Here is a 16,014-nt window from a genome sequence, read left to right as displayed (position 1 = left end):
CTCAGATTTTATTTGACTTGACTGCCTTTTTTTTTTTTTTCATTCATATGAGGAACCCAAGGGTCTTGGGTTAAGAAATAATATTTTAATATTTAAGATGCAATTATTCCCATTTAAATGGATAACTTAGAAAGGAAACAGCTGCATTTTAAACCCAAAACTTTTTCCTTTTTTAGGTATTTGTCCTAGATTCTCACTCTTGAGACAGAAAATGAAATAATGTTCCAATCTGGCCAAGCAGTGAAGAGGGTGAATTGCCCCCCGGGCTCCACCTCGGTTAGAACACCACTGGCCCCTCCACCCGGTGGGTAAGGGGCTCCAGGCTTGCCTTACCTGATGCCCTCACAGTGTCCTTGCTCCCCCACCGATTGTCCCCTGTTTTCAAATGCCTATCAGGAGCTGAGATGCCAAATTTGCCTGTGCTAATATCCTGAGGCAATAGGCATTTTAGCTGAAGGCTCCTGGAACCGACTCCCCCTGAGTGGCCGGAGCCTGACTTCGGGGGGTGGGACTTCTGGGGGGTGTGAGTCCAGGCAAAAGTGGAAGGAAGCACACTGATGTCGGTGACACCCCCCGTCTCACCCAACAAAGAACATACCGTCTCTTCTCTGCCTTCTTTTTCTAATTTTTAGATGTAGAATTCTGAGTCACTCAAAACAATAGAGATTTCACAAGCATTATCAAGAGTGACATTAATTTGCTAATTTAAAACCCAGATGAAGCAGAATGACAATGAATTTTCACTACATACCAGTACTTTGTCATATATAGTGGGTTATTAATACCACCCTGGAGCCTTTGCCAATACCATGCTCCGCCACATTCTACTTTCTCATAAACATCTTATCTCATCCAGCCTAGCATAACTCCTAATACTTTATATAACCATGAAATTCAACACACCACCTTCATTGGGTAGTTCTTTGTCAAAGCCCGATCTTTCTTCAACTCCCTTCACATGACAACAACATTAATTGCTATTTTATGCACAGACACAGACTTCTTCACAAGTTTACTTCTTGGTAACTTCCAAGTGCACTGGTTGACAGCATCCTCAATTAGCAGAGTCATTTCCATATCCTGGACATATACATTGATCAGAAAAGATGACAATTTATTTTTAGACAGACGCAGACTGCATATTTTAAATATATTTCCCATTTGGCAAAAATGGTGTTGTAGCTAATGTATGTACAATATTTCCAAAAACATTGGTACTTTCCCATAAATATCTTCCATATTTTTTTTCAGTGAGTAATAAAAAAGGTTGAGGTGGGATGTGTTTTATCCCACCACATTATATCATTCCTATTTTTCCTCTTTGTTGGATGGCAGTCAGGGGCCCTGATGCCAAGCTTTGGAAGCAACAGCATCTGGCTCCTTGGCAGATCCTACAGGCAGACTTGTTGCCAGCCTCTAAGCTGTGTCTGGGTCTGTTGCATGGTTTGGCTGCAGATGGACTCTCTGGGTTGCCTCGTGCTTCTGGAAGCCAGTCCTGGCTTTCCTTTGATTCTGAGGACTTTACTCATTTTTATTCATTTGTGAAGAAAGGCCCATCCAAATGCTTTATGAAACCAACACTGGAGAACATTAATGGATCAAATTTTGCCTTTGAAAAGGCAGAGGTCAGTTGGATCTTTGGACAGGGGCATGGCTTTCGGAAGGTGGGCCCACACGTGTCCACCCGTCTTTCCGTAACTTCTGTTGTAAGGAGCTTGGAGAGAGGCCAGTTATGTGTTGCCACCTCTCCTTCCCCCAGGATGAGAGTGTGGTTACCTGGAAGGACAGAAAAAGGTGGGGAGCTCGGACTTCCTCAGATCGGTGATCCCTCCCCTTTCTTTTGTCTTCTCAGTGAATCAGACCCTGAGGGAATGAACACGAAGGAGGAGGCCCTCTCATCTTCTCTCTTCTCCCATGTGATTGCCCCGGTGGAGCAAGGGATTGTGCCCTGGCTGCTTCTAGAGAAGGGCAAACAGCAAGTCTTCGTTCAGTCTGAACTCAGCACACGTGTCAGAGCCAGATCACGTCCATCAGGGCTCCCTGAGACTCTGGTCCCTAGGGAAAGGCGATCCGATTTTCTCAGCATTGTGAAACCCTGTCACTGTGGATTTTTTTTTTTTTTAAATTACTCAGATCTGCTAAAAGACTCCATGTGCACACACACACACACACACACGTACCTTAATGAAAATGTAGTTATTTTTGTTTTAAGGATTATTATAAAAGCTTCACGTTATTTCTTGAGTGCATTCACTCCCTTGTCGATTCATTTCTTAGCAGCTCTGTATCGAGTACTAGCATTTGCCAAACAGGAAGTCCTGCTCTCATGGGGTTTACCTTCCCCTGGGGGAAGATGGAAGGAAGTATCAGCTCAATTAACAAGAAGATTTCAGATAGAGCTAGCGCTACAGTGTAACACAAACCCGAGTCATTTGGTGAAGTGTTGGAGGGTGAGAGGGGGATACTTAGGATTGACTAGCATGGGTTATTCAAGGAAGTAACATCTCATCTAAGACCCAAGTGATGAAAAGGAGCCTGCTGATGTGGGAGAGCAGCGCCCCTGGAAGGGGAAACACCAGAGGCAGAGGCGCTCCCATGGGGACCATCTGGGCACCTCCGAGGAACGGGAAGACACGGGATGTTGTGTCATTGAATAGAGAGCAGAGGGCTGGGAGCCTCAACTGGAGAAGTAAGCAGGGCCCGCGTCACTGGGGGTCCTGGTGAAACGCTTGGCGTTCATTCTAAGCACAGGGAAACTGCTGGTAGTTTTCAGTAGGGGAATGACAGGATCTCATTTATATGTTTAAGAAAAGTCACTCTGGCTACTCGGTTACAGAGTAAGAGTTAGGCAGTGGGCCTGTGGAAGGTTGTTGAAACAGACGGTCTCAGATCGTAATGCCAACAATACCTACGTTTACTGAGTGCTTGCTGTGTTTTAGGGACTGGGCATGCTTTGTATTAGATGATCCTCGCAAGAACTCCTGACTTAGGGGTTATCTTCCCCATTTGCTAGGTGAAAAAACCATAGGATTTCAACCTGTGTAGGTCTACTTCAGGTAGGCATGCCGCCTGCTCATGCTATGAAACTGAACCTGACCAAGAAACCATTGCTTTGTTTTTTTCCCTGTGTGCCTTCAAATAAAATATGAAGTTAAAAAGGATATGTTCTGATATCAAAGTCTTACATTGCTCTTAGAAAACATGAAGAATGCACACAGAGCAGCTAATCAAGGCTTAGAATACCTTTTTGTGCAATTTAGAAATTGTCAATGAAATGCTGTTCCTAATGCAGAAAAACTGGGTTTCCCTAGAGGACCTCACATAGACTTTCTCTTCACCCCTAAATTCCCATGGCTCCTTGAGTGCCTCTGAGCATGCCCATGGGGCTTGGGGGAGAATTCCTTCCCTGGAATTTCTCAGGTGGTAGATTTCACATCTCTTTCAGCCACCAGCGCCATCTACTTACTTGAGTCGCAAGCTTCTGGAGATACTGAGAAAATTGTTTTAGTACACCGAGAAGGAGGAAGGGGCTCTGTCAGCAGATATGGGTACGGCACCCCTCAGAAGTGACAAGTACAGTTCTGGACCACTGCAATAACACGAATATCGCAATAAAGAGAGTCCTGTGAATTACTTGACTTCCCAAGGTATATAAAAGTTATGTTTGCACAATACTGTAATCTGTTAGGTGTGTAGTAGCATTATGTCTAAAAAAATGTACACACCTCAATTTGAAAATACTTTATTGTTAAAAACATGCTAACCATCACCTGAGCTATCAGTGAGTCATAATCTTTTTGCTACTGGAGGGTCTCGCCTCCATGTTGGTGGCTGCTGACTGGTCAGGGTGGTGGGCGCTGACGGCTGGGGTGGACGCAGTACTTTATTAAAATAAGACAACACTGAAGTTTGTTGCATTGATCGACTCTTCCTTTCATGAAGGATTTCTCTGTAGCATGCGATGCTATTTGATAGCATTTCACCCATAGGAGAACTTCTTTCAGAATTGGAGTCAGTCCTCTTAAACCCTATCGCTGCTTTATCAACTCCGGTTATGGGATATTCTAAATCCTTTGTTGTCCTCTCAATGATCTTTCTTCAGGGCATCCTCACCAGTAGATTCCATCTCAAGAAACCATGTTCTTGGTCATCTGTTGAGGTTTTGTCATGAGATTGCAGCAATTTCAGTCCCATCTTCAGGCTCCACTCCTGATTCTCATTCTCCTGCTCTTTCTACCCCATCTGCCTGACTTTCTCCCCCGAAATCTTGAACTTTCAATTTGGAAAAAATGCAGTATTTGTGAAATGTGATAAAGTGAGGCATGCCTGTATTTACTCTGATCTATTGTTGTACATGTAACAAAACCCACGAAAAAGCTATAAGAGCATCACCGCCACAAAGACATGACTGACTAATGGTGCAGGTGCAGCACTGACTTAGTGCACCATGCAGCGGAATTCTCTACCACATTCCAGATCTATGGTACCCTTGCACAAAAGAGTACTGTTCTCAGATCATCTACTAACTCCATTAACTTCACTAGCCCTTTCCTTTTTTCTTTTTTAAATCATTACAAATGTCAATTGCCCATTACTTTTATATTGGTTCCCACCTCTGGTACCTTATCACTTTCTATAATAGCAGAAATAGCAGAAGTTTTCTTGTGAACTTATATTAAACATCATCAAAACCCCTCAATTAGTCTCTATAAGTCAAATCTGGGACACCTGAGTGGCTCAGTCAGTTAAGCATCCGACTCTTGATCTCAGCTCAGGTCTTGATCCTGGGGTTGTGAGTTCAAGCCCCATGTTGGGCTCCCAGTGTGGAGCCTACTTTTAAAAAATTAGTCAAATCTAATTAATGTAAACTGTAATTTTTATCCTTATTAAGCAAGCAGATGCCCCATCAAGAGGATGCATTCGTTTGGACTCGATCAAGTCTTGTGACCCAAACAATCAGAAATTTCTTTTCTTTTTTTGTCAAATATTTGACTGCATTGACTGATCATTTGCCTGAATGTATAAGTTAATTTAATTAAGAAAATAGAACCAGTTGTGTGGTTATGCTCATTCACAATACTGAAATCACTGTCATTTGAAGCCTCCTTTTTTACTTGGACAAAATATTTTCCTCTATATGAAAACTCTGTCTACTCCACCTAAGAGCAAATACTTCCACAGAATTCTGCCACTTGCTTTCTGTTAGTAGAAAATATTATGTCAGTTTCAAATACTATGAAATCTTCACTACAACTTACTATGGAAATGTACCTGGTTTCACAGCCTTATTATCACAGTCAGTAAGATCCGGGTGTCATGGCCTCGAGAGTCCTCATTCAGGCATGAACCATGACTCTAATAAAAATACCTACAAAACAAAAAGGGGGGATGGTCATGAAGACCAAATGGATCTTCATTAAATGGCTCAGAACCTTCCTAGAACATTCAACTTTCCGGGTCTCAAAGCCAATAGATTCTGGGTTTCTTCTTACACATATAGAGTTCTCCAAAAACATGATAGTTGAGTTAAGGTGATTAGGAGAGGGGTCTGGTTAGAGAGGGGGCTGTCAGAGACCCCGAACACCATTGGGCATCTCCCTTCTTTGTAGGCAGACTTGTGCACAGCTTACAATGATAAATCTTTCAGAGCTACTGGATCTCCTGGCTATACCACCTCGCTGGTGTAGTGAGGGGATTGTATTGGGACCCAGCAAACACAAACAAGGGAGGGTCCCTGGAATGCTGGGAAGGTTTGGGTCTCCCAGGCAAGCCACCCTGGTGAGACTGGTGCAGAAGGTTGGAAGACATCCTAGCTATCCTGCCAAAATGGCCTTAGTAAACTTTAAGATCCCTCTCCTCTTCCCCATCCGGAAGTTCCCACCAACATCCTGCCTTCATTGACACCTGGCGGTGTGCTGAGCACCTTGCTTTCCTCAAAGTTCTCATGGGGCAAGGTCTTTTCCTTCTACACCCATCCTGGTTGTGTGATGGGTGTCTGTTCTCCCTTTGCTCTTTCTCTTTCCCTCTTTAAAACCCTTCTTTGGAATAAAGAGCATCAGACTTCACAGGTCATTTCTTGAGCCTTATGACCTCATGGTTTCTGGGAGATGACTTTGGCACCTTGCTCACCGACCCCTCTCCCACTTCATCATTCATGATGACTTCATCCTCCATGCCGATGATCCAGCCAACATCCTGCTCTCTTACTTCCTCAATCTCTTTTACTCCAAAGATCTTTTCCTCTAGAGCTCAGCGACACACTCCTATGGCTTACCTAGACCTTGTCATTAACGATAACTGCACAACTTCCAAGATCTCAAGTTTAGACATGTGATTCTTTGACCACTATCTCCTACCTTTCCTGGTAATGTTCTAACATCCCTCCCTCCCTCCAGTAGAACTGTGTGCAGGCATGACTGACAATGCATTGGCCCACCTCCACTTTTTCACTGTTCACCACCCTCCCCCCTCCACACACACACATATTCTCACTTCCTTTCTTAGCTTTGATTCCTGACCTGGCACCATAAACGCTCTTTTGCAAATGCCCCTAACAACTGTGCCTCTGTCTTCCTCAATCACACATGCTTATTAAAAGTCTAATACTTGCACACCTACTTGTCCACTCACTCTTCTCAGGGACTCACAAGCTCAAAGTTGCTGAAATCACTTTGTCTCCCTCGAAATGGAAGGACACCTGCTTCTTTCGAAGGCCAACTTATCTATTTATGGTGAATCTCAGTCCCTGTGCTCTTCTCAAGGACTCTGCTTCTGCTATTACTTGCTCTCCCTCCATCTTCCTTAATTTCTCTCTAGGTCTTGCCTTCATTTCCATCAGCAAACAAACAAGAACCAGTGACATCCATGTTAACAACAGTCCCTTGACCTCTGGCCCTATTCTCGGCCCCGCTTCCTTGCTGGGCTTCCCTTCACTGGGTAATCTTTGAAATGATTGTTACCACTCATCATTTCCAGTCCTTCACCTCTCACCACTCCTGAGGCCAGTCCACTCACACTTCTGTCCCCTCCATTGCACTTTGACTAAGACTATCAACACCAAAGCCAGGAATTGGTTCTCTGCCCTCCTCCTGCTAGACTCCTGGCAGTGTTCGGTATGGGTCACTACTCCTCCTTCTGGAAAGACTTTCTTCCCTGGGCCTCCAGGACGCCACATTCACCTTGGCCTCCTATCTGACAGACTCCGTGTTAAGCCCCTCTGATGGCCCCTACTCTTTACTTCTCGCTCAGCATTGGCGTGCCCCAGGACTCTCTTCTTGACTTTCTAATTTATCTATGTTCTGTCAAGGTAAGGTGATCTTATTCAGTCTCACAGATTTAAGACCTGACTTTGTGCCATTGATCATTACATTATTCATCCAGCTTTGACTTTCCTTTGAGCTCTAGATTCAAATACTCATCTGCCTACTCAACATCCTTATTCAGATGACTAACAGGCCCCTCACAACCAACAGAGTCAACACTGAACTCTTGACTTTTTTTCTCTCCTTGGATCACTTCCTCCCCATCCACTGAGCTCTCTCCCTTTCAGCATATGCATCACCGTCTACCCAGTGGCTCAGAATAGACACCCTGGGGTCATTGCTTCTTCTCCCCCTCCAACTTCGCATCCAATCCACGAGCTAAATCCCACTGGTGCTACTTCTAAAACATATCTTCAGACTGACAGCATCTCACCATCTCAGTGGTTACAGCCATGGCCCAAGGCCCCATCATCTCCCACCTGAACTGCCTCCCTTCTTGCTCCCCATTGCCTATTTTGTGCAGGGCAGACACAGTAATTTCCCTAAAGCATAAATCAGATCTATGTCACCCCTGTTAAAGTAAAGCTCTCTCATGCCTTGCAATTCTGTTTAAAATGAAATTCAAAGTGGCCACTATGACCTGGGTCCATGTCCCACTCTACTGCCCCCCACCCCAAGTCCCTCTCCCTGGTGCTGTCTGTACTCCAGCCTTGCTGTCTTTAGGGCCACCTCACTCTCATCCTGACACCACTGCACTTGCTATCATGACAGTTTGGACACTCTTCCCTGGGACCTATGTGTGTCGACCTCCCTCTCGTTCAGACCTGGGCTCAAAGGGCCCCTCCTCCAATGGGCCTTCCTTGTGCCCTTGCTCCAGCAGCACCCTAACTTCCAACTCCAGTCCCCAGGCCCCCTCACATACAGGCCCTATTTGACATCAGGGCATTTGAAAGTACCTGAAATGATCTGATTTGTTTGCGTTTATTGTACTCCCTGTTGTCCTTAATCAGACCATAAGATATCTGACAGACTGAAAGCTAAGGTCATGTTTCTTTCTGTCCATCACAGACAAGTGTAAGGTTTAATAAAATGAATATCTCTCTCTAATGTGATCATTCTCATCAGCAGTGCTCACCCCCATGAAGACATTAGAAAAAAAAAACAAAACACCCAGGGTGCTGCCCTACGATGCTCGGGGTGAAATGTGAATGATCATAGTCATATCTGTAGATGTATAATTGATATCTTATATCTCATGATGACTAATGGGCAAGAACAGGTGTTTGGACAGTAGTGACCACCTCTTTGAGAGACTTTAGTAGGGCCTGTGGTTTAGCGTCGATAACATGAGAATATTTAGAGTACAAGGTTAGGACAGGTCTGTTCCTGTGAACTCTTGGAAGTTTGATTTGCTCACTTTTCATAGTATAGCTTTTGTTCAGGCTGACAAGTTCAGCTTTTGTTCAAATCGACACCTCCTGAAGACATAAGAACTTTTGGTGTGTTTTGGGGTTGCTTCAGGCCTGCCTGTCTAGGATGTGGGAGGGCAAAGGGGAGCTCTGACATGGAGCTTCCTTAAGGCATGAGACAACCCTTCTATCCCCAGTGAAGCCTATGGAAGGTGCTGGGTGACTAATTGCCAGGAACCACCCCAGGGGCGAGGCCAGTATGGGTAAGACCAAAAGCCATGGGGATGGCTAGGAATGCCTTCAGTAAGGCGTAGGAATATGAAGAGAGACACACTGAAGACACGTGGGCAATAGCAAAGACATTCCAAGAACCCCTTTGCACTGAGAGTACACACAGGAGGAAATCCTATTGAGCAGGGGAAGTGAGTCAGAGCTTGCTTATAGCACCGGAGAAAGACAATCATATTTTTCAGAGACTTTGTTTATATCCTTGGGCTTTAAATTCTCAGATTTCTTCATGTTCCATTGTTGAATCATAGAAAAGGTGTCTTGGGGAGGGTCTTTAGGAGAATCTGTCTGGGGAGGGTCTGGAGCCACACTTGGAAGGACAGCACTCTGAACAGCAGTGGGAGGGGCCCCTCGAAGGCATTTCCAGTGTACCCAGGGTCCTTCCGAGGAGTTAGAAGCCGCTCGAGAACTGGGCTTTGTCCCATCTTTTAAAATAGTGTATAAAACTCACACTGGATATAGTACATTTAGGGAGGTGATCTGTAGTTTACTCATACTTAAAATTCCTGAAGCCACAGTAAATGCTTGAAATAAATTGTGGGAAATCACTTAAATAATCTTGCAAACATCCATCTAATGCCTAAACAAAGGCCACCTAAAGATGAGGAAGAGGCTGCCAAGAAACTGTGCAGCTTACTTGGGAAGCCCTAGGGAGGTGTGAGGGATATGTAGGGGGAGATGCTGAGCTGGGCTTACCACAGACTCCATCAGTTCCGTTCCCTTTTCTCAGAATATTTTATCCAAGCCAATCCCAAACTGCCCCTCAGAAACTGAGGAAGAGCCCCTTTTCATTTTCACAAAGTAACCAACTAAAATACCTCCATGAATGCTGGGGAGTTCTATTTAAAGGATAAACCCTGAATATCCCATTTCCTTCTGGCTGTGGAGGGTCTCATTGTGACTCATTCTGCCATTGGGTGTGAAATTCTCGTGTGAACCATTGGTGGCCTTGGAGGAGAGGGATCCTGAGGCCCCCGCTCATCTCCTTATGAGGAAACTGCCAACTAACTATTAAGCAAACAAACTGACATGCGCCTGGGCAAACCGCGTCTGATGAGCCGTAGATGAGATGTGGCAAGGCGCCGCTCTGCCTCACATCACCATGGCCTTCCAAGGGTTCTCCCACGCCCATCGCCCACAGCCTCCTGCTTAGGATGTCAGGTGTTCCCCATGTAATGTCAAGGGATGACAAGAAGGTACTTACTACCTTGAGGGATGCAGGCTCTCCCCGTACGATATCACCTTGAAAGATTATTTCAGGTGGGATTTAGCAAAATTTATCGGATATTGATTTGACGATCACCTGCCCATTCTCCATGGGTCAGCCCCGTGGAATCCCTGGGGATGCAGAAGGGAAAAATGATCTGGGGCCTGTCCTGGAGAAGCTCGTCATGGTCAGTGAGAAACGTAGACCAACAAATCCATGATGACTGTAAGGGCAGAGCGTGCCATCAGGGTAAAGGTAAAGATGCTTAAACTGAATGTTCAAGGGGAAATACAAGTCAGAAATACAAGAGGGGGAGGAGAAAATGCACCCCCAGACCAGGAAGAACCGGCGCTGGGGCTTGGCTGTGTGAGGGGGCAAGACCCCCCCGAGACTGGTTGGATGCGGGACTGGGTAGGCAGGGGCCAAGCAACAAAGATCCTTCTAGGCTATACCAAGGATGCCGACATTTACTCTGAAAGCTGTGGGAAACTGGTATGATCAGGCTTGTAATTTAGAAAATTCTCCTGGTGGCCGGATAGGCACAGAATAGAGAGGAGGGACTCTCGAGGTTTAGGATGAAGAGGGAGGTGCAGGACTGAAAGGTACTCCATAAATAGAATCGACCGGAAGTGATCACCCACTGCATGAAGAGGGAGAGGAGCTGGGAATGATGCCCAGGTCTCTGACTGACACAACCCCACTTAGCTTATAGCTGCAACATTGAAGGGATATTTTTTAAAGGAGCCGAAACTTAGCGAGTTTCCAAAGTAAACATTTCAAAGTTTCCGAGGTAGACTCAAATATCTTAATTTGACACGTTTATTCTAGGCTTCCCTTTGACTTTGAATCAAGAGGCAGAGAGCTTGAAGCACCTGAGAGGAATCTGGATTGCAGAGTTGAGTTATGATGGCTTGATGTTCTCAGGGTATATTACAATTCCCACTTAAATGGGGTGTGACCTTGAATGCACAAAGGACAAGGCTCCCACGAATAGAGATCCTGCGACCATGCAAGCGAGATATATAAATATGAATGTCAAGCCACTCCAATGCTTGAAAGGCATTTAGAATGCCGGAGAGTTGCAGAGTGCAACAGGCCTCCCCGAAGCACAATGACATGATAATGAAGACAACCAGTGGCAGGGACCACCCACCAGCGGTTTCATTGCTGTAACGAGGAGTGAAGGGTCCCCCTGGAACTATCGACACTGGATGGCATTGTCATTTCTAGCACATGCTAACGCTGTGCTTGTAACAAGAACTGTCTCTGTTAGACTGGAGCCAGACTCTTTATGGACATCCCTGCTCCCACCACATTCTTGTGCCATGGCCATAGGTAAGAGAAAGTGGGAAACGTGTGCTTGGTTGCCACACATTTTTTCCACCTATTCCCTGTCCATGTTTAATTAACCGAGGAAGAACTATGCTTCAGGAGCCCCTTTTTGGAAGGTCCTGAGCTTCAGTTCAGCACAGGGCCCTCTACCTTCCTGCTTGTTCCCTTGTCTTCTGTCAGAGCTTGGGTCACGGCCCGTCTCAGGCCACGCACAAAGCTACAGTTCAAAGGAAACCTCAGGCCAGGCTCCTTCTCCAACTCGGAGAAGAGACAAATCATTGCTTTAGTGTGTGGAATGCAAACACCGGGTAATAGTGACATCATGATCCTTGCTTAGAAACATGCACGTGTGAGCATGCATGCATGCGTGTGTGTGTGTGCCTGCCCAGGGAGCTCCCTGCTTAGAAACACGCACATGTGAGCACGCATGCATGTGTGTGTGTGTGTGTGTGTGTGCCTGCCCAGGGAGTCCCCGCCATCTATGCTCTAGAGTGGGAGCGCAGGGAAATGTTTCTTGTCTCTATTCTTCAGTGCATGAGCGTCCAGGCTGGTGGTGAGGCCAGGCCATTTTTCTTCAAGGTCTTCCTACTGGTTTCTCAACTCGGTGGTCCGGATAGACAGGCAGGAAGGCAGACAGTGGTGGGAAGGAAGCGGTCAGTTGGGGTTTTAGCAGCCTTGGGGGCAGGCCAAGGAAAAGGACTCTGGGGTCAAAGAAGCGTGTGCATTTTCTTCTCTAAGAAGTGTGGTTTCTCTCATTCCAAGTGCCCCATTCAGCTGCACATCCGGCTCTTTTATTTTATCCCCCCTAGGTGACTTCTAGAGTGAGGGATTCATTCATTTAAGACATGAGGTACGTGCCAGGCACTGGAGTGAGTGAGGCCTGATGGCGTGGATCCTTCACAGTCCCTATGAGGCTGGCAGGCCGAGAGGAAGTCTGAAGGACGAGGAAAGCTTGCAAAGACAGACAGCCACCTGACAAGAACTGAGGCCAGAAATGTGACGGGGTAAAAGAAAACTTGGCAACCTTGGCTGGGGTGGGTTAGAGGCTTCATCAGGACTCGGGGATGCTGCACGAGGGACAAAGACATCAGGGAAAGGCACAGGGGAACCGGAAGCTTGCCCCTGATGGATGTTCTGCAGTTTGGAAGATGCCCCCGGAGCCCTCGCCAACGGTCCTTGAACCCTAACGTCTCGGGGACCAGGAGCCAACCACAGTGACGCGCGCCAGTTGAGAGAATGGACGCTGGAGTGAGCCACACCTGGCTGGGATTTACCTGTGCTTCTCAGGAGCTGAGTCACCACGGATACATCAGTCTGATACAGCCTCGGTTTTCTCATCAGTACATTTGGGTATGAGAATAATATGCTCTCCTGGAGTTATTGCGACGTGACGTGAAGCCGTCCCTGGCACATCAGAGTCCACTAGCTACTGGCATATATACAACGATACTCCACGGGGCCACGACCAAGAGTACGAGTAGGCGATGGTCTGGGTTTGGGCGCAGAGCAGGGAATGCATGCCTTCTGACCCTGAATTTTGATCAGAACTGTGACTTCCAAACTAGGCATAGCTTTGGAATAAGGCACCTATTCTGGATATCCTGGTCTTGTTCATCTCCCACCCCCACCCTGCGCCCACCCTCTGCCCGCCCGTTTCACTACTAATCCCAGTGCGTGAGCGTTCCCAGGATGGCATCAGGCCCTGGTCACCACCAGGGAGACAATCTGTAACATGTTTTGTCTTTAGTCCCTTAAATGAACAGGAGAAGCCTGAGAACCAACTCCCCCTGATTTCACCGCTTTCAGCAAATGTGTACGTGGTGTGTGGCACAAATTTTGCTGCACTCCTGGCAACAGACAAAGGGCCTGAGGTCGTAGACTGCTAAGAAAGCTCCATTTTCTTACTAAGAGGAACTTTTCTTCAGCTAGAGCCCAGCAAAAAGCTCCCCAAATTATAGTGTTGGCTATGAATGAGCCTCAGATGTCCCTACCTCTCATAGACAAGGTGAGCTACAGGTAAGAGAATCCTGGCAAATACACAGGGCTTCTCATTTGCTAGGAGTGCAGGAAGGTGGGAGGGAGGCAGGGAAGGAGACAAATACGGAAGATAGATGGGAACACGACAAAAGCACCTGTATGCTTATTTCAGATGGAATCTGATGTGGCTTTAGAGGAGGAAATCCCTGAATTCAGAACTATCAACTTGTCTTACCCCCCGACTCTAACTGAAAGAGGAATAATTTTTATTGGTAAATTTGGTTATTTTTGACTCCTATAATTTCCAAAGATGAATATGTATTCCACATCTGGTGGCACATTACAGCTATCACACAATGCAAAACTGAGGATACAGTGTGACTAACTGTCACTCTTTGTACCAAAACGATGGTTCCCTCTTACCCACTGTCATGTGCCCTCAGGGCCTGTGTGTAATGTCTGGGAGATACTTGTTACAATATCAGGAGCATCTAAAGGTCATGGGATTGTGAGATTGTAACTAATAATTCTTGATATAAATTTTATGATGTTCTCTGATTTTTTTACTAGCTTTTGAAATTTAAGTTCTTACAGAACTGAGTTAATACGCTCTTGCATCACCCAAGGCCTCTGAATACTTGGAGTTAGGTTAAAAATTTCTCAGAAAATCTGCAGTATCTTAAACAGATATTTTGTTTCTAGTTAGATCTAAGCTGTTTATCCTCAAAAAGCAACCAGACAGGGGCACCTGGGTGGCTCATGATTGAGTGTCCGACTCTTGATTTCGGATCAGGTCATGATCTCAGGGTCATGAGATTGAGTCTCCTGTCGGGCTCCGCACTCAGCACGGAGTCTGCTGGAGATTCTCCCTCTTCTTCTGCCTCTCCCCCTGCTCACGTGCTCTCTCTCTCTCAATAAATAAATAAAATCTTTTTTTTAAAAAAAGGCAACCAGACATAGCAGCATTATTCACAAGAGCCAAAAGGCAGAAATAACCCAAGTGTCCATCGACAGATGAATGGATAAATAGAATGTGGTATATATACACAGTGGAATATTATTCAGCCATTAAAAGGAATGAAATTCTGGTACATGCCACAACTTGGATGAACTTGGAAAATATTACGCTGAGTGAAATAGACACGTCACAAAGAGATAAATATTGTGAAATTCCACTGATATGAGATACCTAGAATAGGTGAATTTATAGAGACAGAAAGAATAGAGATTACTAGGACTGGGGGGAGGGGAGCTATTGTTTCATGGTTGTAGAGTCTCTGTTTCAGATGATGAAAATGTTCTAGAAATAGTAGTGATGGCCACACATTATGAAAGTATTTGATGCTACACTTAAAAGTGGTAAAAATAGTAAATTTTATGTTATGTATGGTTTGCCACAATTCAAAAGAAACCACTGACACACAAGCCAGAAAAGCATTGCTTTGCTCTCACTATTTGGGACCTATTGTTTGCATCTGTGGAGAACAGAAGTTCGTTTTGTATCTCTGTGTTCTAACAAGACACCTTAGAGCTACTCCTCACAGAATGGGATCAGGTTTCCCAGAGACCGAACAAGGCACAGACGCAGAGATAAAGAAAGATGTTCCTGAAACATTCAGATTGTTGTATATTTGTGGCTGAGGAAAAAAAGGGGGGATGGGAAAGTTTAAAATAAAGACAGTATAAAAGATGGGAGTTTTAAAAGAGTAAAGGAAGTAAAGAAAACAGTGACAAAATATGAACTGGAAACTAGCTGAGGAATAATATTAAATAATATTAAAAGTCCCATAGGTGGTACTAGAACCTTCTTGCTCAAATACTTTTTTTCTTGATGCACTGGGGAGAGGCTTGAAAATTTTTTTTCCTTTTTGAAACATTGATGCTATTTTTTTTGAAAAAAGTACCATTAAGTCTATTTAAAATGTTAGCCTATCTTAAACATTTACTTGTAATGATTCAGATCACATATAAAGGGCACCAAACCCATTTCCCCTGAAAGTGCCTCATGGATGAACCCTCTAAACTTGGGAGACATTGCTACTGAACTTCTCAAAACCACCAGCTTGCTTGAACAAAATTGGAATTATTTAGAAAAACAATTCTTCAGGGGCGCCTGGGCGGCTCAGTTGCTTAAGCGTTTGCCTTTGGCTCAGGTCATGATCCCGAGGTCCTGGGATCGAGCCCTGTGTCGAGTTTCCTGATCAGCAGGGAGTCTGCTTTTCCCTCTCCCTCTGCTTCTCCCCCTGCTCATGCACTCTCTCTCTTTCTCTCTCTCTCCCTCAAATAAATAAATAAAATCTTTAAAAAAGAAAAAAAAAGGAAAAAAACAATTCTTCAGTCTGAAAAATAGGTCCCAAACTACAGTTGTTGGTGGTGGCCTTGGAGATGGCACCAGGGAAGAGCACAGTATGGAGGACTAAGAAAATTGTCTGATGGGCTTTGAGAATAATAGTGAGCATTCTAGCTAACACCAGCCAGTTCCAGATCAAGGGACAGAATTTGAGTGTTAATATAAATTACATGGCAACAACCCAGAGGC

The sequence above is a fragment of the Mirounga angustirostris genome, unplaced genomic scaffold (assembly GCF_029215605.1).
Source record: "Mirounga angustirostris isolate CCGP_5_RB_7025 unplaced genomic scaffold, mMirAng1.0.hap1 SCAF_6, whole genome shotgun sequence".
NCBI classification, from domain to species: Eukaryota; Metazoa; Chordata; class Mammalia; order Carnivora; family Phocidae; genus Mirounga; species Mirounga angustirostris.
The sequence above is the reverse complement of the archived record's forward strand: the minus strand, read 5'-3'. Positions refer to the sequence as shown.